This window comes from Ranitomeya variabilis, chromosome 8 (assembly GCF_051348905.1).
Source record: "Ranitomeya variabilis isolate aRanVar5 chromosome 8, aRanVar5.hap1, whole genome shotgun sequence".
NCBI lineage: Eukaryota > Metazoa > Chordata > Amphibia > Anura > Dendrobatidae > Ranitomeya > Ranitomeya variabilis.
In genome coordinates this window covers 202,040,218-202,064,114 of record NC_135239.1, presented here as the reverse complement: position 1 = coordinate 202,064,114, position 23,897 = coordinate 202,040,218, and the positions used below count along the sequence as shown (strand labels likewise).

At 46.5% G+C, this 23,897-nt stretch overlaps 1 protein-coding gene across 1 annotated transcript in view; it reads right to left on the bottom strand.

Moving 5' to 3' along the window:
• Positions 1-23,897, bottom strand: part of GXYLT2 (glucoside xylosyltransferase 2) — a 43,353-nt gene that overhangs the window by 18,265 nt on the left and 1,191 nt on the right. The window lies entirely within an intron of this gene.

The window sequence follows — 23,897 nt, the reverse complement described above, 5'->3', positions numbered from 1 at the left end:
TGTGCACAGTGGTGCTCCCAGCCACTCACCCTGCATGCACAGTGGTGCTCCCATTCTCCTTCTCCGTAATATCTGCCATTAGGGTACAGCTAGAAGATCCCCCATACACATAAGATCTACTAAAATTGATGGATCAACTGACTAATATGTGAGGCCTACCTGTGAGCCATATTTGACCGATGTGGAGCTCAATGGCAGCCCCACGTGTTGATGAAAAGAAGGATCTTACATGCATGGTCATTCTTTGTTGCCTCAAGTCTTATTCCACTAAGTGAAGCCATGGAAGAGTGTTTGCCAACCAGCTCAAAATACATAGCTCACCATAGAATAGGTGCTAAATGTATGATCGCTGGGGGTCCGAAAGCGGAGAATGGAAATCCCAGAGAACCCTATCTAAGCGGAAAGATGGTGCGCATGCATGACCTCCACTCTATCCACCTCTATGGGACTGATGAAGACCCCACTCAGCTATCTGTCTGTTCGTCAACTGTCCAGGAGTCTCCCAAAAAACGGGTAGACCTCCTAGACTATTAGATTCTACCCAAAACTCCTAGAAGCCACGAGGTTTCTTGTGCAGGATGCTCCATCATATCTAATTGTACATTCAGACCGGTTTCACACATCAGACTTTCACGGTCCGAGGATGGGTTGCGATGTCCGGACCGGCAGCGGGTCACCAAACCTGAACTGAACGGTCTCATATATGGTTGTTACAATTGCGTTTGTAGACTCATGGCCGATCTGGAAATTACGGTCCGTGCTTGGAATGCAAAATCGAATGAGTGAAACTGGACTTGGTGGTTGGGAAACGTTTCGCAGGACCCTGGTACACCGGCCACGTCATGTCACCGTGGCTGCCGGAATCCCCGGCGCCTCCTCCGATGTGCAGCCTCAGGACGACGTTATCGTTGCTTTGTGACGCATACATGATTTTGACCCAGACCGGCTTATTAAAAGAGGAGCTGGGAATGTCGACAGGTAGGAGGTGGTTCGAAGGGCTCCAGTCCGGCAACAATGGAGAACTGGATCAGGGATTTGCTCATCTCTGGTGGTGACCCATGCGCAGTACGGCTCCATTCACACAGGGGATGTTAATAAAGATGGCGTCCGACCTGTTTCTTCTACAAGGCAGTGCCGAGGTCGGAATTGCCCCCGTCTCATAAATGGCAGATTTCACGCTGGAGCCTGAAATCACGACTCTGCTCCCCCCATTAGGTTATCCAAAGTGCATTACTCAGCAGGGGGCGTCATTGAGCGCAGCAGAATAACACCGGCACAGGCGGTCTCAGGGTACAGCGCACAAGTTATATCTTTTTTTGCGAAGTGCAATTTCCATAAAATATGAAAGTCTGAGAAATAGCGAGCGAGAGCCATGAATAAAATGTCACAATGAAAGCTTTGCCGCCGGATTTACGAGAGCGACTACTGTGCAGCGATCCCGCGTATCAGTAAGACCAGAGAAGGCTTAGGTCTTAATTAAATTCTACTTTCAGAGGGGCATAAATATTGAATGAGCTCATTTATGTGAATTAGTATTTACCTTCCAGCTTTTAATGTAACACCGTGAATTATTAAAAGGGAAATACCGCTCGTTAAAATCCATCATCCGAGCGGCCGGATTTACGATCCACAAGTAATATACTTTATTTTCAAGTATTCTGCCATACGAAACCAAAGAGGGAATCGTATACAAAACACCAACAAAGGAAGAGAAAAAAAAAAGAGGAGGAACTACAAATCACAGCAGTTCTTAAAAGGGTTGTCCAATACTTTTATGCTCATCCATAAATGGGACAAAATCAAAAAGTATAAAAAAAAACAAAAAAACAAAAGTTATTAAAAAATACGCAACAGTCTGGTTGACCAGACCAGCGTCGCTCCGCGCCGGGCAGCTGCCCACAGGTGGCGCCTCACATGACTGCTGCAGTTAATCAGTTGCTGCTGATTGGTTGCATCGATTTAGACAGTAGGTCATTTTCTGATTCCCTTTAAATGCTAAGCTATTGTTCTCACTTATCAGCCTTTTTAGAATTTTGATAAAATCTTCCAAGGGATAACTGATCAAACGTGAGGATAAATCCCTGTCCCCATGTCTTCTTCAGTTCTGAGAACCCACAGTAACATGAAGATGTAGCAGTGATGATTGCGAATACAGTGATACTTTATTACGGTACGCTTTACATTTTAGGTTACCGGCCCTTTAAGGAACCAAAAAATCTAACACCAAACAGTAGGAAGTCATAAAAGCAGATTCGGCTGAGTGGTGCAGAGTGTGCAGAGTGTCCAGAGCGTTCAGAGTGCGGCGGCAGAGGCTTTTGTTATAACAGCTATTTCTTGTTAAGTCCTCCGCCATTTACATGAGAAAAGAGGAAAAGTCCCGAACTCTGCTGCTCTGCTCAGATCTCACCGATTAATAAGGATTAAATGAACGGTCGTAAAAAAAACCCTGACTGCAGAGCGGCCTCTTATCCCTGCGCCCAGATACAGTGTATGTCTCCGAAAAATAAAGGTCTGAGACTCTGGAGGAATAATATTAAAGGAGCCGTTATCTACACCCTTCCCTGAAGGGGAGACAGAAGGAGCAAAAATATGGGCAGAGTCATGGGGGAAGGGGGCAACCGTGGCCGGCAGGGTCATGGGGAAAGGAGGTGACTGTGGCCGGCAGCATCATGGGGGAAGGAGACAACTGTGGCCGGCAGCATCATGGGGGAAGGAGACAACTGTGGCCGGCAGCATCATGGGGGAAGGAGACAACTGTGGCCGGCAGCGTCATGGGGGAGACAACCGTGGCCGGCAGCATCATGGCGGAAGGAGACAACCGTGGCCGGCAGCGTCATGGGGAAAGGAGACAACCGTGGCCGGCAGCGTCATGGACAAAGGAGGCAACTGTGGCCGGCAGCGTCATGGGGAAAGGAGGCAACTGTGGCCGGCAGCATCATGGTGGAAGGAGACAACTGTGGCCGTCAGCATCATGGGGGAAGGAGACAACTGTGGCCGGCAGCGTCATGGGGAAAGGAGGCAACTGTGGCTGGCAGCATCATGGCGGAAGGAGACAACTGTGGCCGTCAGCATCATGGGGGAAGGAGACAACTGTGGCCGGCAGCGTCATGGGGAAAGGAGGCAACTGTGGCTGGCAGCATCATGGCGGAAGGAGACAACTGTGGCCGTCAGCATCATGGGGGAAGGAGACAACTGTGGCCGGCAGCGTCATGGGGAAAGGAGGCAACTGTGGCCGGCAGCGTCATGGGGAAAGGAGGCAACTGTGGCTGGCAGCATCATGGCGGAAGGAGACAACTGTGGCCGTCAGCATCATGGGGGAAGGAGACAACTGTGGCCGGCAGCGTCATGGGGAAAGGAGGCAACTGTGGCCGGCAGCGTCATGGGGAAAGGAGGCAACTGTGGCTGGCAGCATCATGGCGGAAGGAGACAACTGTGGCCGTCAGCATCATGGGGAAAGGAGACAACTGTGGCCGGCAGCGTCATGGGGAAAGGAGGCAACTGTGGCCGGCAGCATCATGGCGGAAGGAGACAACTGTGGCCGTCAGCATCATGGGGGAAGGAGACAACTGTGGCCGGCAGCATCATGGGGGAAGAAGACAACTGTGGCCGGCAGCATCATGGGGGAAGGAGACAACTGTGGCCGGCAGTGTAATCGGTGTAATGGGGGGGCAAGTGTGCTTTATGTCATCTGTAATGGAGACATGTGACTTCAGCTGTCTGCAATGGCGGAATATTTGACGTTGGCTTTCTGATATTGTAGCATTGACTTGACGCAAAGTTGCAGTACCAGACACAGCCTGTGGACAAGAGATGCGCGGTTTCTTTGAAACGACCCTTACGGTCCCTTTACACACAAGTGGAAATGACATCTGGGACCAGATAACGGAGCAGCTGTCAGTCCTAGCAGATTGCCGCTCTCCATCCTGAGTATGGGATCAGGTTGCTCTGGGAAACCAGGCAGAGAGCGCTCGGAGCTGCACTGACGGCTGTCATGTCTGACGGTTTTTATGTGTCCCCAGCGATGTATCCGGGTCCAGAACTTCTGGGTCCACACATGGTGGCTGCTTACAAAATGACAAGCAAGGAAACCCCTGCACCCCTGGGTCAGGTATCCTCCACTCTAAGATTTGGGGTTGCTGGCACACTCTTTAAATCTTTCTTCCTTTCCTTTGACTTTAAAGTGTTTTTAACAATTAAAATGTAGGCCGCTTCCCCCATGACTGATAGTCCAGTCCGCCATGCTTTACACTGCAGGTCAGCTGACATGTCATTGATAACTTGGGATTTGGGGTAAGGGGGTCTGACCCCAGGGATCCCACCGATCCCCAATCTGGCCTGTCTCCAGCCTTCTCATAGGGAATGACTGGAACGGTGCAGAGCCCAATGGAGTTCCCAAATGTTCACACCCCGGATCAGAATGTTCACCTGTGCACTGGATGATTGATCATTTTTAATGATCGGATTGACTCTTTATGGCACACTTGGAAACTTTTTTTAAAAGGATTTACGAGATCAACGCTTCTTCTTACACCGTGGATCATTTTTGGGGATGACAATGCCTTTCTATTAGATACAACGCCCCAGGCAAAGCAGGATTGGGCATGTTAATTTCAGCATGCCCAGTGCTTTGGTTCTGCTGCTGATTCCCAACTAAACATAAAAAAGTGCACACTCGGCTGAATCCCACAGACTTCCTTCTGAATATTTAAAGGGATCACAAAAGACAAAATAAAAATGCTCCCCCAACCCCCATTAATTACGCCTCTCATCCAGCGCCACCTCCGGCACAGCTACATATATATGGAGGGCCCGATGTTACTTTTACCTGTACAGTAAGTTCTGCAAAAAAAAAATAGAAAAAAAACCCCCAAAACCCAAAACCTCCCTGCCATCTACTACAATCGCGAGCAGCGTCTTTTATTCCAGCCATTACCGGGAGGGAATCCGAAAATCAAAAAGCGCATTTGTATCCATTTTCCCTGTGGCAGATCAATCAATTACAGCTTTATAAAGAGTTTCTCGGCCTCACATCTGCTTAGACAAGCTGTTTATCAAGAGCCATCCTCTGAAGAGATGTAAACCCTTGATTCCTGCGCGGATATAAAAGCTTCGCTGTCGATTTTTATTTTATGGATTCGACAATTATCTTCAAAGTTAATAAATGACGGTTGTCGTGCCGCTCAGCGCTGAGCAGGAGGACGCCAGACAGGCAATGGCGGGACGGTCCGCGCTGGGGTGATTAGACGTCCCGTCATTTATGGACCGTTACTTAATGGATTTCCGGTCTGTAAGCGTTAAAAGTAAAATATGCATCATAAAATAGTATCAGGGGCGTCCGTGCTTGACACAAATTAGAACATTGAGAAAAGTGGAGAAGAATCTAGTTGGCACGTGACCGCCTACTTGCGCCGGGAATAAATAGGAATCGTGACAGCGTGCACATTGCATACTGTCATGATTCGGTAATCTGGAGTCATCTAACGTGACTGCAAAAATTTGCGTAGAGCGCGGAAAGCTCATTTTAAAGTGAACCTCCACCCTTTAATACCATGTCAATTTCAAAGTTCTCCTTCTGGACTGGTTAAGAAGGCTGCAGTACCAATTACAACCACTATACAAAGTATGTAGCAGTCTAGTGAGAAGCAATCAATCAGCTGATCGGAGGGGTGCCGGGAATAAGACACAACCAAAGCATAGATCAATAATATTAAATTCCTAAAAAGCCACAAGATATAAAAAAGAAAGCTAATGCCTGTAATTGGCTGCAGTAGTCACCTGCATGTCCAACCCAACATGTGATCATGTGACATGCGGAAAACAGTCTTGCGCGTGTTGGACATGCGATACCTGCAGCAAACAACAGCAACCATGTGATCCCTGCAGCATATAACAGTCTTGTGTGTGTCTGAGAAGCGATCCCTGAAGTAAATAACAGTCTTGTGCATGCTAAATATGCGATCCCTGCAGCAAATAACACTCTTGTGCGTGTCCGACATGTGAACCCTGCAGCAAATAACAGTCTTGTGCATGTCCGATATGTGATCCCTGCAGCAAATAACAGTCTTGTGCGTGTCCGACATGTGAACCCTGCAGCAAATAACAGTCTTGTGCATGTCCGATATGTGATCCCTGCAGCAAATAACAGTCTTGTGCATGTCCGATATATGATCCCTGCAGCAAATAACAGTCTTGTGCATGTCTGACATGTGATCCCTGCAGCAAGTAACAGTCATGGGCAAGTCCAACTTGTGATCTCTGCAGGAAAGTCAACAGAGACTGAAAAGGATCACGAGAGTAGCGGCGGTGTACGACGATAACATCAAGAGGCGATTAGCGGTTATTTTGCGTTCTTTTTTAGATTTACTCACTATTGTAAAGGAAATATAAATCATAGAAAATCTCTTTAAATTATAAAATTGTGACTACTTACAACGACCACTAGAAGGTGCTTACTGCACATAATTTAGGCTAAAGATTCCAACATGGGAGCATAAAACCATAAATAACAGCATCAACCGTGCAGGACAGACTCCATTGACTATAATGGGGTCCATCGGGGTTCAGTGTTGATTTCTGTCATCTTTCCACTGCATGCTGGTTTAGGAGCTAATGTTACAGACTTTCTGGTAAGCTTGTGATAATGCACAGCAGCCGACCTGAACAAGCAGAGCCGACCTGAACAAGCAGAGCCGCAGTGTAACAGACAGGAAGATGAGGCTTAACCCCTTAGTGACAGAGCCAATTTGGTACTTAATGACCGGGCCAATTTTTACAATTCTGACCACTGTCACTTTAAGAGGTTATAACTCTGGAACGCTTTATCGGATCCCGCTGATTCTGAGACTGTTATTTTGTGACATATTGTTCTTCAAGTTAGTGGTAACATTTCTTTGATATTACTTGCGATTATTTATGAAAAAAATTGAAATATGGCGAAAATTTTTAAAATTTTGCAATTTTCAAACTTTGTATTTTTATGCCCTTAAATCAGAGAGATATGTCACGAAAAATAGTTTATAAATAACATTTCCCACATGTCTACTTTACATCAGCACAATTTTGGAAACAAAATTTTTTTTTGTTAGGGAGTTATAAGGGTTAAAAGTTGACCAGCAATTTCTCATTTTTACAACACCATCTTTTTTTAGGGACCACATCACCTTTGAAGTCATTTTGAGGGGTCTATATGATAGAAAATAACCAAGTGTGACACCATTCTAAAAACTGCACCCCTCAAGGTGCTCAAAACCACATTCAATAAGTTTATTAACCCTTTACGTGCTTCACAGGAACTGAAACAATGTGGAAAAAAAAAATGAACATTTAACTTTTTTTTGCAAACATTTTACTTCAGAACCATTTTTTTTAATTTTCACAAGTGTAAAAACAGAAATTTAACCACAAATTTTGTTGTGCAATTTCTCCTGACTACGCCGATACCCCATATGTGGAGGTAAACCACTGTTTGAGCGCACCGCAGAGCTTGGAAGTGAAGGAGCACCGTTTGACTTTTTCAATGCAGAATTGGCTGGAATTGAGATAGGACGCCATGTCGCGTTTGGAGAGCCCCTGATGTGCCTAAACAGTGGAAACCCCCCACAAGTGATACCATTTTGGAAACTAGACCCCTTAAGGAACTTATCTAGATGTGTTGTGAGCACTTTGAACCCCCAAGTGCTTCACAGAAGTTTATAATGTAGAGCCGTGAAAATAAAAAAATCACATTTTTTCTACAAAAATGATATTTTGCCCCCAAATTTTTATTTTCACAAGGGTAACAGGAGAAATTAGACCACAAAAGTTGTTGTGCAATTTCTCCTGAGTACGTCGATACCCCATATGTGGGGGTAAACCACTGTTTATGCGCACCGCAGAGCTTGGAAGAGAAGGAGTGTCGTTTTACTTTTTCAATGTAGAATTGGCTGGAATTGAGATCAGACGCCATGTCACGTTTGGAGAGCCCCTGATGTGCCTCAACAGTGGAAACCCCCCACAAGTGACACCATTTTGGAAACTAGACCCCTTAAGGAACTTATGTAGATGTGTGGTGAGCACTTTAAACCCCCAGGTGCTTCACAAAAGTTTATAACGTAGAGCCGTGAAAATAAAAATATCGCATTTTTTCTACAAAAATGATCTTTTTGCCTCCAAATTTTTATTTTACCAAGGTTAACAGGAGAAAATGGACCCCAGAAGTTGTTGTACAATTTGTCCTGAGTACGCCGACACCCCATATGTGGGGGTAAACTACTGTTTGGGCGCATGGCTGAGCTTGGAAGCAAAGGAGCGCCATTTGACTTTTCAATGCAAAATTGACTGGAATTGAGATCGGACGCCATGTCGCGTTTGGAGAGCCCCTGATGTGCCTAAACAGTAGAAACCCCCCACAAGTGACCCCATTTTGGAAACTAGACCCCCCCATGGAACTTATCTAGATGGGCATTCAAAGTTCTCACCACACAAGTGCTTCACAGAAGTTTATAATGCAGAGTCGTGAAAATAAAAAATATTTTTTTTTCCACAAAAAAGATTTTTTTAGCCCCCAAGTTTTTATTTTCACAAGGGTAACAAGAGAAATTGGACCCCAAAAGTTGTTGTCCAATTTGTCCTGAGTATGCTGGTACCCCATATGTGGGGGTAAACCACTGTTTGGGCGCACGGCAGAGCTCGGAAGGGAAGGAGCGCCATTTTGGAATGCAGGCTTTGATAGAATGGTCTGCGGGCGTTATGTTGCGTTTGCAGAGCCACTGATGTACCTAAACAGTAGAAACCCCCCACAAGTGACCAAATTTTGGAAACTAGACCCCCTAAGGAACTTATCTAGATATGTGGTAAGAACTTTGAATGCTCAAGTGCTTCACAGAAGTTTATAATGCAGAGTAGTGAAAATGAAAAATATTTTTTTTTTCCACAAAAAAGATTTTTAGCCCCCAAGTTTTTATTTTCACAAGGGTAACAGGAGAAATTGGACCCCATAAGTTGTTGTCCAATTTATCCCGAGTACGCTGATGCCCCATATGTGGGGGTAAACCACTGTTTGGGCGCACGGTAGAGCTCAGAAGGGAGGGAGCACCATTTGACTTTTTTAGCGCAAAATTGGCTGTCATGTTTGGAGACCCCCTGATGTACCTAAACAGTGGAAACCCCCCAATTCTAACTCCAACCCTAACTCCAACACACCCCTAACCCTAATCTCAACCCGATCCATAATCCTAATCACAACCCTAACAATAATCACAACCCTAACCCCAAAACAGCCCTAATCTCAACCCTAACCATAACCCTAATCAAAACCCTAAATCCAACACACCCCTAATCCTAATCTCAACCCTAACCCTAATCCCAATACACCCCTAACCCTAATCCCAACCCTAACCTTAACCCTAATCCCAACCTTAACCTTAACCCTAATCCCAACCCTAACCCTAATCCCAACCCTAATCCCAAACGTAACCCTAATCACAAACCCTAATCCCAAACGTAACCCTAATACCAACCCTAATCCCAACCCTAATCCCAAACGTAACCCTAATCCCAACCCTAATCCCAAACGTAACCCTAATACCAACCCTAATCCAAACCCTAACCCTAATCCCAACTCTAACCCTAACTTTAGCCCCAACCCTAACCCTAACTTTAGCCCCAACCTGTTGTGAATTAGACTTTTTGGCTCCCTCTTGTGGTTACTAGTGATATTACTCTGGGAGTTTCTTCCCTCAGTTTGCACCCACCTGGGCCGTTAGTCCAGGGGTGTTGCTATATAAACTTCCTGGATCCTTAGTCCAGTGCCTGGCATCGTTGTAATCAGATCCTTTCTGTTTGCTCCTATCTGCTGGTCCCGGTTCGTGCTAAATTAAGCTAAGTCCTGCTTCTTTGTTTTTTGGGTTATTTGCTTGCTCTCATTTTTGTCCAGCTTGTACTAAATGTGATTCCTGACCTTGCTGGAAGCTCTAGGGGGCTGGTGTTCTCCCCCCGGGCCGTTAGACGGTTCGGGGGTTCTTGAATTTCCAGCGTGGATATTTTTGATAGGGTTTTTGCTGACCATATAAGTTATCTTACTATATTCTGCTATTAGCTAGTGGGCCTCTCTTTGCTAGATACCTAGCTCATTCTTACGTTTGTCTTTTCCTCTTACCTCACCGTTATTATTTGTTGGGGGCTTGTATCCAACTTTTGGGGTCTTTTCTCTGGAGGCAAGAGAGGTCTTTCTTTTCCCTTCTGGGGTTGGTTGGTTCTCCGGCTGGCGCGAGGCGTCTGGAATCAACGTAGGCGCGTTCCCCGGCTGCTGTTATTTGTGGTGCTAGGATTAGATATATGGTCAGCCCAGTTACCACTGCCCTATGAGCTGGTTTTAGTGTTTGCAGACTTAGTAAATATTTCTGAGACCCTCTGCCATTGGGGTCATAACAGTATGCCAGGCCAACATTGTATGTTTATGCATTGCAGAAGTGGGATAATAAGAAAGGAAATTCTGAGTTTTTTTTTTTTTTTCCCTCTTTCTCCCCTTTACCTTTGAGTGGCTTGTGCTTGCTGCAGACATGAATGTCCAGACCTTGATTACAAGTGTGGACCAGCTTGCTGCTCGTGTGCAGGGCATACAAGATTTTGTTACCAGTAGTCCTATGTCTGAACCTAAAATACCTATTCCTGAACTGTTTTCTGGAGACCGATTTAGGTTTAGGAATTTCAAGAATAATTGTAAATTGTTTCTTTCTCTGAGACCCCGTTCATCTGGAGATTCAGCTCAGCAAGTTAAAATTGTTATTTCTTTTTTACGGGGCGACCCTCAGGATTGGGCTTTCTCGCTAGCGCCAGGAGATCCGGCATTGGCAAATATTGATGCGTTTTTTCTGACGCTCGGATTGCTTTACGAGGAACCCAATCTTGAAGTTCAGGCAGAAAAAGCCTTGCTGGCTATTTCTCAGGGCCAGGATGAAGCTGAAGTGTATTGCCAAAAATTTCGGAAATGGTCCGTGCTTACTCAGTGGAATGAGTGTGCTCTGGCCGCAAATTTCAGAAATGGCCTTTCTGAAGCCATTAAGAATGTGATGGTGGGTTTCCCCCTTCCTACAAGTCTGAATGATTCTATGACGCTGGCCATTCAGATTGACCGGCGTTTGCGGGAGCGCAAAACCGCTAATCCTCTGGTGGTGTTGTCTGAACAAACACCTGATTTAATGCAATGTGATAGAATTCAGACTAGAAATGAGCGGAAAAATCATAGACGTCAGAATGGGTTGTGTTTTTACTGTGGTGATTCTACACATGTTATATCAGCATGCTCTAAACGCCTAACAAGGGTTGTTAGTCCTGTCGCCATTGGTAATTTGCAACCTAAATTTATTTTGTGTGCGACTTTAATTTGCTCATTGTCTTCTTACCCTGTTATGGCGTTTGTGGATTCAGGTGCTGCCCTGAGTCTTATGGATCTGTCATTTGCCAAGCGCTGTGGTTTTGTTCTTGAACGTTGGTAAATCCTATTCCTCTTAGAGGTATTGATGCTACGCCATTGGCGGAAAATAAACCGCAGTTTTGGACGCAGGTAACCATGTGCATGACTCCTGAACATCGGGAGGTGATTCGTTTTCTTGTTCTGCATAAAATGCATGATTTGGTCGTTTTAGGTCTGCCATGGTTACAGACCCACAATCCAGTCTTGGATTGGAAGGCAATGTCTGTGTCAAGTTGGGGCTGTCAGGGAATTCATGCTGATTCCCCGCCGGTGTCTATTGCTTCCTCTACTCCTTCGGAAGTTCCTGAGTATTTGTCTGATTATCAGGATGTGTTCAGCGAGTCCAGATCCGGTGCTCTGCCTCCTCATAGGGACTGTGACTGCGCCATAGATTTGATTCCAGGTAGTAAATTTCCTAAGGGAAGATTATTTAATCTGTCTGTACCTGAGCATGCCGCAATGCGTTCGTATATCAAGGAGTCCCTGGAGAAGGGGCATATCCGTCCATCCTCTTCCCCTCTTGGTGCGGGATTCTTTTTTGTGGCCAAGAAGGACGGATCTTTGAGACCTTGTATTGACTATCGGCTTCTGAATAAAATCACTGTTAAATTTCAGTATCCTTTGCCTCTGTTGTCGGACTTGTTTGCCCGGATTAAAGGTGCCAAGTGGTTCACCAAGATAGATCTTCGTGGTGCGTACAACCTTGTGCGCATTAAGCAAGGAGATGAATGGAAGACTGCATTTAATATGCCCGAAGGTCATTTTGAGTACTTGGTGATGCCTTTTGGGCTCTCTAATGCTCCCTCAGTGTTTCAGTCCTTTATGCATGATATCTTCCGGAAGTATCTGGATAAATTTATGATTGTTTATCTGGACGATATTCTGGTTTTCTCTGATGATTGGGACTCACATGTGGAGCAGGTCAGGATGGTGTTTCAGGTTTTGCGTGAGAATGCTTTGTTTGTTAAGGGCTCAAAGTGTCTCTTTGGAGTACAGAAGGTTCCCTTTTTGGGGTTTATTTTTTCCCCTTCTGCTGTGGAGATGGACCCAGTCAAGGTCCGAGCTATTCATGAGTGGACTCAACCCACGTCAGTTAAGAGTCTTCAGAAGTTCTTGGGTTTTGCTAACTTCTACCGTCGTTTTATCGCTAATTTTTCTAGCGTTGTTAAACCTTTGACGGATATGACCAAGAAAGGTTCTGATGTTGCTAACTGGGCTCCTGCAGCCGTGGAAGCTTTCCAAGAGCTGAAGCGCCGGTTTACTTCGGCGCCTGTTTTGTGCCAGCCTGATGTCTCACTTCCCTTTCAGGTTGAAGTGGATGCTTCTGAGATCGGGGCAGGGGCCGTTTTGTCGCAGAGAGGCCCTGGTTGCTCGGTAATGAGACCATGTGCTTTCTTCTCTAGGAAGTTTTCGCCTGCTGAGCGGAATTATGATGTTGGCAATCGGGAGTTGCTGGCCATGAAGTGGGCATTTGAGGAGTGGCGTCATTGGCTCGAGGGTGCTAAGCATCGTGTGGTGGTCTTGACTGATCACAAAAATTTGATGTATCTCGAGTCTGCTAAACGCCTGAATCCTAGACAGGCCCGCTGGTCATTGTTTTTCTCCCGTTTTGACTTTGTGGTCTCGTATTTACCAGGTTCAAAGAATGTGAAGGCTGATGCTCTTTCAAGGAGCTTTGTGCCTGACTCTCCTGGAGTCGCAGAACCAGTTGGTATTCTTAAAGAGGGAGTTATTTTGTCAGCCATTTCTCCTGATTTGCGACGCGTGTTGCAGAGATTTCAGGCTGGTAGACCTGACTCTTGTCCACCTGACAGACTGTTTGTTCCTGATAAGTGGACCAGCAGAGTCATTTCCGAGGTTCATTCCTCGGTGTTGGCAGGTCATCCGGGAATTTTTGGCACCAGAGATCTGGTGGCTAGGTCCTTTTGGTGGCCTTCCTTGTCACGGGATGTGCGGTCATTTGTGCAGTCCTGTGGGACTTGTGCTCGAGCTAAGCCTTGCTGTTCTCGTGCCAGCGGGTTGCTCTTGCCCTTGCCTGTCCCGAAGAGGCCTTGGACACACATTTCCATGGATTTCATTTCTGATCTCCCGGTGTCTCAGGGTATGTCTGTCATCTGGGTGGTATGTGATCGCTTTTCGAAAATGGTCCATTTGGTGCCTTTGCCTAAGCTGCCTTCCTCTTCCGATCTGGTTCCTGTGTTCTTTCAGAATGTGGTTCGCTTACACGGCATTCCTGAGAATATTGTGTCTGACAGAGGATCCCAGTTTGTTTCCAGGTTCTGGCGATCCTTTTGTGCTAGGATGAGCATTGATTTGTCGTTCTCGTCTGCCTTTCATCCTCAGACTAATGGACAAACGGAGCGAACTAATCAGACTCTGGAGGCTTATTTGAGGTGTTTTGTTTCGGCAGATCAGGATGATTGGGTGACCTTCTTGCCGTTGGCTGAGTTTGCCCTTAATAATCGGGCTAGTTCCGCTACTTTGGTTTCGCCATTTTTCTGCAACTCTGGTTTCCATCCTCGTTTTTCCTCGGGACATGTGGAGCCTTCTGACTGTCCTGGGGTAGATTCTGTGGTGGATAGGTTGCAGCAGATCTGGAATCATGTGGTGGACAACTTAAAATTGTCACAGGAGAAGGCTCAGCGTTTTGCCAACCGCCGCCGCGGTGTGGGTCCCCGACTTCGTGTTGGGGATTTGGTGTGGCTGTCTTCTCGATTTGTTCCTATGAAGGTCTCCTCTCCTAAATTTAAGCCTCGCTTCATCGGTCCTTACAAGATATTGTAAATCCTTAATCCAGTGTCCTTTCGCTTGGATCTTCCGGTGTCGTTTGCCATTCACAACGTGTTCCATAGGTCCTGGTTGCGACACTACGTTGTGCCTGTGGTTCCTTCTGCTGAGCCTCCTGCTCCGGTGTTGGTTGAGGGCAAGTTGGAGTACGTGGTGGAGAAGATCTTGGATTCTCGTCTCTCCAGACGGAGACTTCAGTATCTGGTCAAGTGGAAGGGCTATGGTCAGGAGGATAATTCCTGGGTGGTTGCCTCTGACGTGCATGCGGCTGATTTAGTTCGTGCCTTTCACGCTGCTCATCCTGATCGCCCTGGTGGTCTTGGTAAGGGTTCGGTGACCCCTCCTTAAGGGGGGGGTACTGTTGTGAATTAGACTTTTTGGCTCCCTCTTGTGGTTACTAGTGATATTACTCTGGGAGTTTCTTCCCTCAGTTTGCACCCACCTGGGCCGTTAGTCCAGGGGTGTTGCTATATAAACTTCCTGGATCCTTAGTCCAGTGCCTGGCATCGTTGTAATCAGATCCTTTCTGTTTGCTCCTATCTGCTGGTCCCGGTTCGTGCTAAATTAAGCTAAGTCCTGCTTCTTTGTTTTTTGGGTTATTTGCTTGCTCTCATTTTTGTCCAGCTTGTACTAAATGTGATTCCTGACCTTGCTGGAAGCTCTAGGGGGCTGGTGTTCTCCCCCCGGGCCGTTAGACGGTTCGGGGGTTCTTGAATTTCCAGCGTGGATAATTTTGATAGGGTTTTTGCTGACCATATAAGTTATCTTACTATATTCTGCTATTAGCTAGTGGGCCTCTCTTTGCTAGATACCTAGCTCATTCTTACGTTTGTCTTTTCCTCTTACCTCACCGTTATTATTTGTTGGGGGCTTGTATCCAACTTTTGGGGTCTTTTCTCTGGAGGCAAGAGAGGTCTTTCTTTTCCCTTCTGGGGTTGGTTGGTTCTCCGGCTAGCGCGAGGCGTCTGGAATCAACGTAGGCGCGTTCCCCGGCTGCTGTTATTTGTGGTGCTAGGATTAGATATATGGTCAGCCCAGTTACCACTGCCCTATGAGCTGGTTTTAGTGTTTGCAGACTTAGTAAATATTTCTGAGACCCTCTGCCATTGGGGTCATAACACAACCCTAACCCTAATTTTAGCCCCAACCCTAACCCTAATTTTAGCCCCAACCCTAGCCCTAACCCTAACTTTAGCCCTAACCCTAAATTTAGCCCCAAACCTAACCCTAAATTTAGCCCCAACCCTAACCCTAAATTTAACCCTAACCCTAAGGCTACTTTCACACTTGCGTCGTGTGGCATCCGTCGCAATCCGTTGTTTTGGACAAAAAACGGATCCAGCAAATGTGCCCACAGGATGCCTTTTTTGCCCATAGACTTGTTTTGCCGACGGATGGCCACACGTCGCGTCCATCGTGCACTGGATCCGTTGTGTTTTGGCGGACCGTCGTCACAAAAAAAGTTCAATGTAACCTTTTTTGTGTACGTCGCGTCCGCCATTTCCACGCATGCGTGGCCGTAACTCTGCCCCCTCCTCCCCAGGACATAGACTGGGTGTTGAAAAACTGCATCCGCTGCCCACGTTGTGCACAATTTTCACAATGTGCGTCGGTACGTCGGGCCGACGCATTGCGACGGCCCGTACCGACGCAAGTGTGAAAGAAGCCTAAGGCTACTTTCACACTAGCGTCGTACTCGGCCCGTCGCAGTGTGTCGGGCCGACGTACCGACGCTAGCGTTGTAAGCGCCGCACAACGGGTGCAGCGGATGCTGTTTTTCAACGCATCCGCTGCCCAATTGTGAGGTGCGGGGAGGCGGGGGCGGCGTTCCGGCCGCGCATGCGCGGTCGGAAATGGCGGACACGTCGCACAAAAAAACGTTACATGTAGCGTTTTTTGTGCCGACGGTCCGCCAAAGCATGACGCATCCGTCGCACGACGGATGCGACGTGTGGCAATCCGTCGCAATGTGTCGCTAATGCAAGTCAATGGAGAAAAAACGCATCCTGCAAGCACTTTTGCAGGATGCGTTTTTTCTCCAAAACGGCGCATTGCGACGGAAGCCAAAAAACGCTAGTGTGAAAGTAGCCTAACCCTAGCCCTAACCCTAACCCTAGCCCTAAATTTAGCCCCAACCCTAACCCTAAATTTAGCCCCAACCCTAATCCTAACCCTAATTTTAGCCCCAACTCGTCTCTCCTGCCGGCCGGCAGATGGCAGCAGATGGCGGGCGCACTGCGCATGCGCCCGCCATTTTCTTTCCCGAGGAAGAAGCCGGCCGGCAGGAGGAGACGCAGGAGGACCCAGGGACACCGGTAAGTATGATAGGTTCCCCGAATCCCCCTATTTCTCTGTCCTCTGATGTGCGATCACATCAGAGGACAGAGAATTACAGATCGCTTTTTTTTTTTTGCGGTCGCCGGTAAACAGTTAATTACCGGCGATCGCAAAACAGGGGTCGGTAAAAACCAACCCCGATCATGTTCTTTGGGGTCTCGGCTACCCCCGGCAGCCGAGACCCCAAAGATCTTCCGGGGGCCGGGCGCACTGCGCATGCGCCCGCCATTTTTTCCCCGGAAAAAGATGGCGGCGCCCATCGGGAGCCACGAGGAGCACCGGGGGAGATAGGTGAGTATTGGGGGCTATCGGGGTCCATCGGGGACCCTATTTCTCTGTCCTCCGATGTGCGATCACATCGGAGGACAGAGAAATTAAATGGCAAATCACGTTTGTTTGTTTTTGTTGCGACCGCCGGTAAACGGTTAATTACCGGCGATCGCAACTCGGGGGTCGGTAAAAAACCCCCGAATCATGTTCTCTGGGGTCTCGGCTACCCTCGGCAACCGAGACCCCAGAGAAAATCCGACTCTGGGGGGCGCTATTCACTTTTTCCACAGCGCCGTTAATTAACGGCGCTGTGGTTTAAGTACCCTTAGCGGCCGCCGTTAAAAGGCGTATCGGCGGTCGTTAAGGGGTTAAATATATATTTTTAAAGGGATTTTCAGGGACTTTAATACTATATACCTATCCATAGATTAGGTTCTCGATATTACATTAGCCAATTCCTTGCTCCCCCCACCAATTAGCTAATTGAAGGGGCCATAATGCACCAGAAGTGGCACGGCTTCATACACAGTTTAGTGGTCGTGAATGGTACTGCAAGTGGTCTTCTATTTGCTTGCACCACCACTCAAGGCCACTACATAATGAATGGCGCTGTACCACTTCCAGCCAGCTGATCATGGGGGCGCTGTAAGTCAGATTCCTAATGATTGATATTATTGACCTCTTATACATTCCTAGAAACTTGACTCATCCCCACCCCCTGATGATGTATGGAGACCTTGTGTCTATGACCGTAACAAGTTTGGGTCACATGACTTATTTGGGGGTTTTGCATCCAAGAACCCGCCAGGAAGCCAAATGGAATATTTCTCAGATTACAAAAAGCTGGAAACATAAAAACAGTAATCCGATCCAAAACGCAGCAGCGGGAACGTATCCCCACATCAGACCCAAGCTAAACAATGCACAAAAGTACAAACTGCAAACTTGTTTCATGGAGTTAATTAAATCCGATCTGAACAACTTTCTGTGCCAAGTAAATGTTTTTTTCCAACTCGATGTGAGCTGAGCTGAGATTACACAGCTTCGTGTTTTTAGTTCACAAATTCTTTATTGATTAATTTCCTGATACAGATCTTCAAATCTCCAGCTTTCCTTTAGTTGGTAGAATTCTGGTTCCTTCGGCCACCACTAGGGGGAGCTCACCGAATACAGATTAATATACAGTAAGCTCCCTCTAGTGGTGAGCGAAGACAGCTACAAGTGTATCAGTTAGATCTATGTGGTGCCCAAGCCTGGACTGAAGTATTTGCATTCCCTATAATTATACCCCTGGTTCTAGACAAGTCTTGTAGCTCCTCGTCTAGGCTGATTGATGATTAGTCTGTTAGGGGTTAAAACTGATAGCTTCTCCTAGACAATCAATAACAGATTGGTGAGGGTCCAACTCTAGTCTGTTGGAGGGAACAAGTGGATGGATCATTCTGGATTTTTTGCACGTTTTTTCGGCGGTTTTCCAAGGCAAAAACGCTTAAAAAAGCTTACGTTAAGCATCCCATCATTTTGAATGCATTCCGCAATTTTTGTGCACATGCTGCGTATTTTTCGGCGATAACGCATTTCGGAAAAATACGCAGCATGCTCATTAATTTTGCGGATTTTTCGAGGATTTCCCGCTATTTAATGCATTGGGAAGCACCGGAAAAAAACACGCAAAAAATCCGCACAGAAAAGCGTAAAAAAAAAAGCGAGTAAAAAGCGAGAAAAACGCGTGCGGATTTTCTGCAGAAAATCTCCGGTTTTGTTCAGGAAATTCCTGCCTAAAATCCTGCCATGTGCACATACCCTAATGGCGGCATAGGAAAGTCACCTCCCAGCAGCCCATCTCCTATAGTCAGCCATGACTGACAAGCCGCAATCCTATAATCTTCAGCTTCTGCTGCTACAACAACCCCCGCTGAATACGGGGACAGATAACTTATTCTATCAGAGATGGGGGAATCTGCGTCCGACTGATGCAACACTCCAGAGAGCGCAACGTACTGACAAGACGAGAAGCTGAGAATACTGATACATTACAGTCATCACCACCGGAGTTTTTGCGCTTTGAATTCTCTACAGGAAAATTTGTGTTTCTCGTCTTTACTTATAAAGCCGTCAGAACTCACAAATCCTGAAATGTAACGTGGAGACGTCGAACGATTCCGCATTGTGTCGCCTGCCAAACCCTACGGAGTCACGGCACACGCCGACGGCACAATAACAATGTATAATTGAAACTCAAAAGTATCTGACCGGTAACAACGCAGGAAATTCCCATTTATTTTCTCCTCGCTGGCTGGCATCGCCCGCCGTAATGTACATTTAACACTTCTATTAGACGTTAACCTCCCGCCAGTATTAGTCCTTCATCCAAACTCTGCAACATCCATCATGAATTGATATATAATTGCTACAGAAAACCACAAATAAGACACGGTTCTACAATCCCAAATACGGAAGTGTCTGAAGATTCGCCAACAATATAATACAGTACAAGGCACGCTAGAATTGGCTGAAACTGATGGGACCGGACATGTATGGGGGCTTCCAGGCCAGCCCAAGGCAGAAGATGTCCGGGGAGAGAAGGATCGGGTATTGGGAATTTTCATTTTCAGAGAAGAGGAATACGGCAAAGGCTTTCTCCAAGGAAAACCCATGAACAACGGTTGTGGGGAGCCATTATGTGAATGTGGGGGATGGAAAGAGACGGCGGTCTGCGGAACGGACGCTTGTCAGTTATCTCATCATGTATATGGCCTGATTAAATGGGCCGATTGGGAACAAGCTCGTTCATCGGGTAATTGGATCGTTAAATTTATTGTCCTCGGCTGAACATCATCCAGTGTAAATGATAATGCCGCCGATAATATGATATTCTTTGTGCACAGAACCATAGTACACCTTAAAGAAGTTAAATCCATCAATGCGATAAAAATCAGAGGTGGGAATAACGCTTTAAAAAAGTTTTCAAGAGGCCAGTGGCATAATAAACACTCATTATTCTTTAAAGTCTAGAATTGAAGAAAAAAAAAACTCTTACAGGTTGAATTGAGCTTGTTGCAAATATGTAATTTTTTTACCTGGTGTAAATGCCGCTGTTCTCCTGAATCCGGCGCCATTTTTCTTTCATTCCTGCACCTCTCTGTTCCTGAGATATGGTCCTCTCTTCACTGTATGTAAATCCTGCCTTTGAAGCATAATGGGAGTGGCTATCAATACGACGCCCACAGAGAAGCATTTCAGACCACACCCACTTTGATAAAAAGACTATATTTACATATTGGAAGATGGGGCCATATCTCAGGAAAGGAGAGGCGCAGGAAAGAAAAAAGAACGTCGACGGATTCAGGAAAACAGCGGCATTTATACAGGCTAAAAAAACAAACAAAAAAAAAACATTTATGTCAAGTATCAGGTCCTGTTCAGACTATCTGATCCTTGTGAGGATGGGTGGAAATAGATGTGTTTGGCAGCTGCTGATTCACCTCCAAAAAAAAAAAAGTTAATCTGCAGAAGCAAAACTTAAAGGAAAGATTTCTGACTGCGTCCCCTGAGAAGGCAGAGGAGCTTAAACCCAGATTTCTCAGCACCTAATTATCATACGCAGTTTACATTTGCAAATGAAAAAGCATCTGAAAATAATGATCACACCGCGGATAAAAAGGGCGGCACCGACTGCCCAACTCTGCCCCAATGAACCTTTGTGCCGTCGATCCCCGCAGTAGGAGTGTACGTGGAACTATAATAGAACATTGTTATAATAACCACAGAATAAAACCTGATAAACGAGTGCAGAGCGCCGGCCAAAACTATATTACGTAACCGAGAAGTCTGGATAACAGACCGCAGCATAAACCTGGAGCAAAAAATGAAATTACAGCCTGACCCTTCCTCCGAGGCTTCGTGTGTATGGATCCCAGCTGCCAAAATGAAGGGCTCTTTGCTACACTTGGGCCAAAAATTGCTGAGAAGCCGAGCCCAAAACCCAGAGCAAGACGGAGGTTGGAGAAGGCCCCTGAGGCCCCATCCCACCTTTGGACCCCACTATAACATATAGGGTAGACAGTCGTCATCAGGCAGGGTCGGTGTTGGGGGTTTCCGAGGTCACTGTGGTGGTGGATGCCCCCGGTTTGCCCACCCTATAATAAAATCATTTAGGACACAATGAAGAGGAGGCTTATTATGTCCTAAAGTATAGAAATCAGTGAAAAGGGAATGACTGGCACCAAGATGGCGAACGTTACAGAAATCAATGTAATGTAACCAGACAGACGTTACATAAGTAAGCCCCACTCCCAGATACCCCTGAAATCCCCACTTTGTTTTGCTGAGGCCCATCAGAGTGTATGTACACAGGGACGTGAGAAGGAATAGCCGGCAACTGAAAAAGCATTCTGCTGACAGAATTTGGATTTGTGTGGTCACATTTAAAAGTTGATCTGTCACTTTGCCATAAATATGTATTTTCTTCCCCTGGTGTAAATGCCGCTGTTCTCCTGAATCCGGCCATATTTTTCTTTTGTTCCTGCTCCTCTCCGTTCCTGAGATATGGCCTCTTCTTCCCTGTATAAAAATCTAGTCTTTTTAGCCAACTGGGCATGGCACTAAAAATCCTCTATGTGAGCTTTTTCTCGAGGATCCCACCCACTTGGCTAAAAACAAAAAGACAAAAAGAGGCCATATCTCAGGAACGGAGAGGCGCAGGAACAAAAGAAAAAGATCATCGGATTCAGGAGAACAGCGGCATTTACACCAGATACAATAATGACATATTTATGGCGAGTGACAGGTCCTCTTTAAAGCCTACCGCCCCATCTATGAGACCCACTTTACAGAGCAAGGGGTACTGACCAGATGCAGACATGGCAGATGAGTCCAGGGGGTGGTTTCACGTAAAGGGGTATTCTCAAGCTTGAAAATTATAGGGAATACGTTTCCGATTGCTGAGGCTCCTTGACTGAGAACAGGGGCTCCTCAATGGAGCGGTGGTCGAATATGAGCGCTACCTTTCCACTTACTCTTAAAGAAGTTGTCCACTACTTGGACATCTCCTTCTCATACGTCACGCTTGGCCCCGATAAAATAATAAAGCCTACACTCACCTCCTGTGCTGGCGCCACTTTGTTGCGACACGTGACCCCGATCGGCGCCTTTGGCCAAACTGAACATGGGCTGCAGCTGATCTCTCACTTCCTCTTCATGTTCAGTTTGCCGGAAGGTGGAGACAGTGACGCCAGCACTAACTGGGCGCTGGGAACCACGTGTCATACAACCGCACGAGAGTCCCGGGACCGCGAGTGCCGACATGGCAGGGGAGTATAGGCTTTTTTTATATTATCAGGGCCCAACGTGGCATATGAGAAGGACAACCCCTTTAAGGAGAGCGCCTGAGATTAGTTGAGCGCAGCGCTTGCCAATCTTTGGCTCTCCCATTAGAATGAATGGAGAAGCAGTGCGCATTACCGATCTCTGTCCAGTTCTAGGGATCGCTGGGGTCACTGCAGGGGGAACTTTCAAGCTTGATACTGCGCCCTTCACTCCCCATCCTTCCTACAGCTCTGGGGCTCATCCTGCACAGTTTCCGTAACCCTATAATCTCCGATAGTCTGGGCACAGATGCCTCCATGTCGGTTCCTCGGCACACATGTGGATGGCACTGACTCTGCACCATGGATAATATCACAACGGACTAAACTTTATGCCAGAACCCAACTTTTTACTGTCACCCAAATTAAACCTTGCGCTTCTATTAAAATGATGGCACTGCTGAGACGCATAAACTAATACATTACTGCTGAGATCGAGCGAATCGCTTCCTAAATGCAGCCATTTAACATCGAGAGCACTTTATGGCTCTGGCGGCAGTCAGGAGGCATAGATTACCGAAATGTTACTCATACTGCTGAGATACGAGACTCTTCAACTCTAAACTGCAAGTCCCCGGGAGACCTGGAAATAAAACGTTGCCACCAATAATATCACCCAATGCAGAAAAAGTCACAGTAGCTAAAGGAAAACTCCGCAAAACTGTTACATTGTGTTATGGCCGGAGGGGACGTGTCATGCTCTGCCATTCATTCCGGATTGAAGCATTTATCAACTAGATGAAGTGATGCAAGATTAGAGCGGTCCATACCCTGGGACCCCAAAAAATCACCAGAATGGGGGAACCCTTGTCCATCGTTTTCCGCAGCCTCAAACGTTGATAAAAAGGTGATCAAGAACATGATCTGCTGCTCCACTCAACATCTGTGGGACTGACCATAGAATGCAATAGTGGGGGTCCCAGTAGCCTCATTAATGTTGTATTAATAAAATATACTGGCCTAGAATACCCCCTCTACTTGGCCCGAAGTTTTCCTTTAAAGGAGTAGTCTAGATTTATGAAATTGATGACCTATTCCAAGGATAGGTTTTAGCAGTGGCGTAACTTGAAACTCATGGGCCCCGGTGCGAAAGCTCCAACAGGGCCCCCAAATATTTTAAATCTTTAATAGCAATAGTCTTTCTATAGGCCAAAGGGACTTTTAGGGCCCCCTAGGCTCCAGGGTCCGGGTGCGATTTCAACCCCTGCACCTGTTGTAGTTACACCCATGGGTTTTAGATATTAGATTGATGGGGGGTCCGGCACCCCAATAGTCAGCTGATTACATCCGGATGCCAGCAGAATTGAAAACAGTAAACGTAGCTGAACGCAGAAATGGCTGCAAACAGCAACTTTGCTACTATTTACTTCAGTAAATATTCCCGAAATTAAGAATTTAAGAAACTTTAAGAAAAATATTTAGAATTGAGAGTCCTCAGTGGTTGATACCTTTTAATGGCTAACTGAAAAGATGGTAACAAATTGCAAGCTTTCGAGACTACATACGTCTCTTCATCAGGCAAAGACTAAAACAAATTCTGAAGAATCACATATTTATGCACAACAAACTTTTGGGGATTTTCAGTTTTCTGGGATCACAATTTTGATGGCCTATCCATAGGATCACAATGATGGGGACCTGACACTCGGCCCCTTCAAACAGCTAGTGGTGGGAGAGATTTGGAG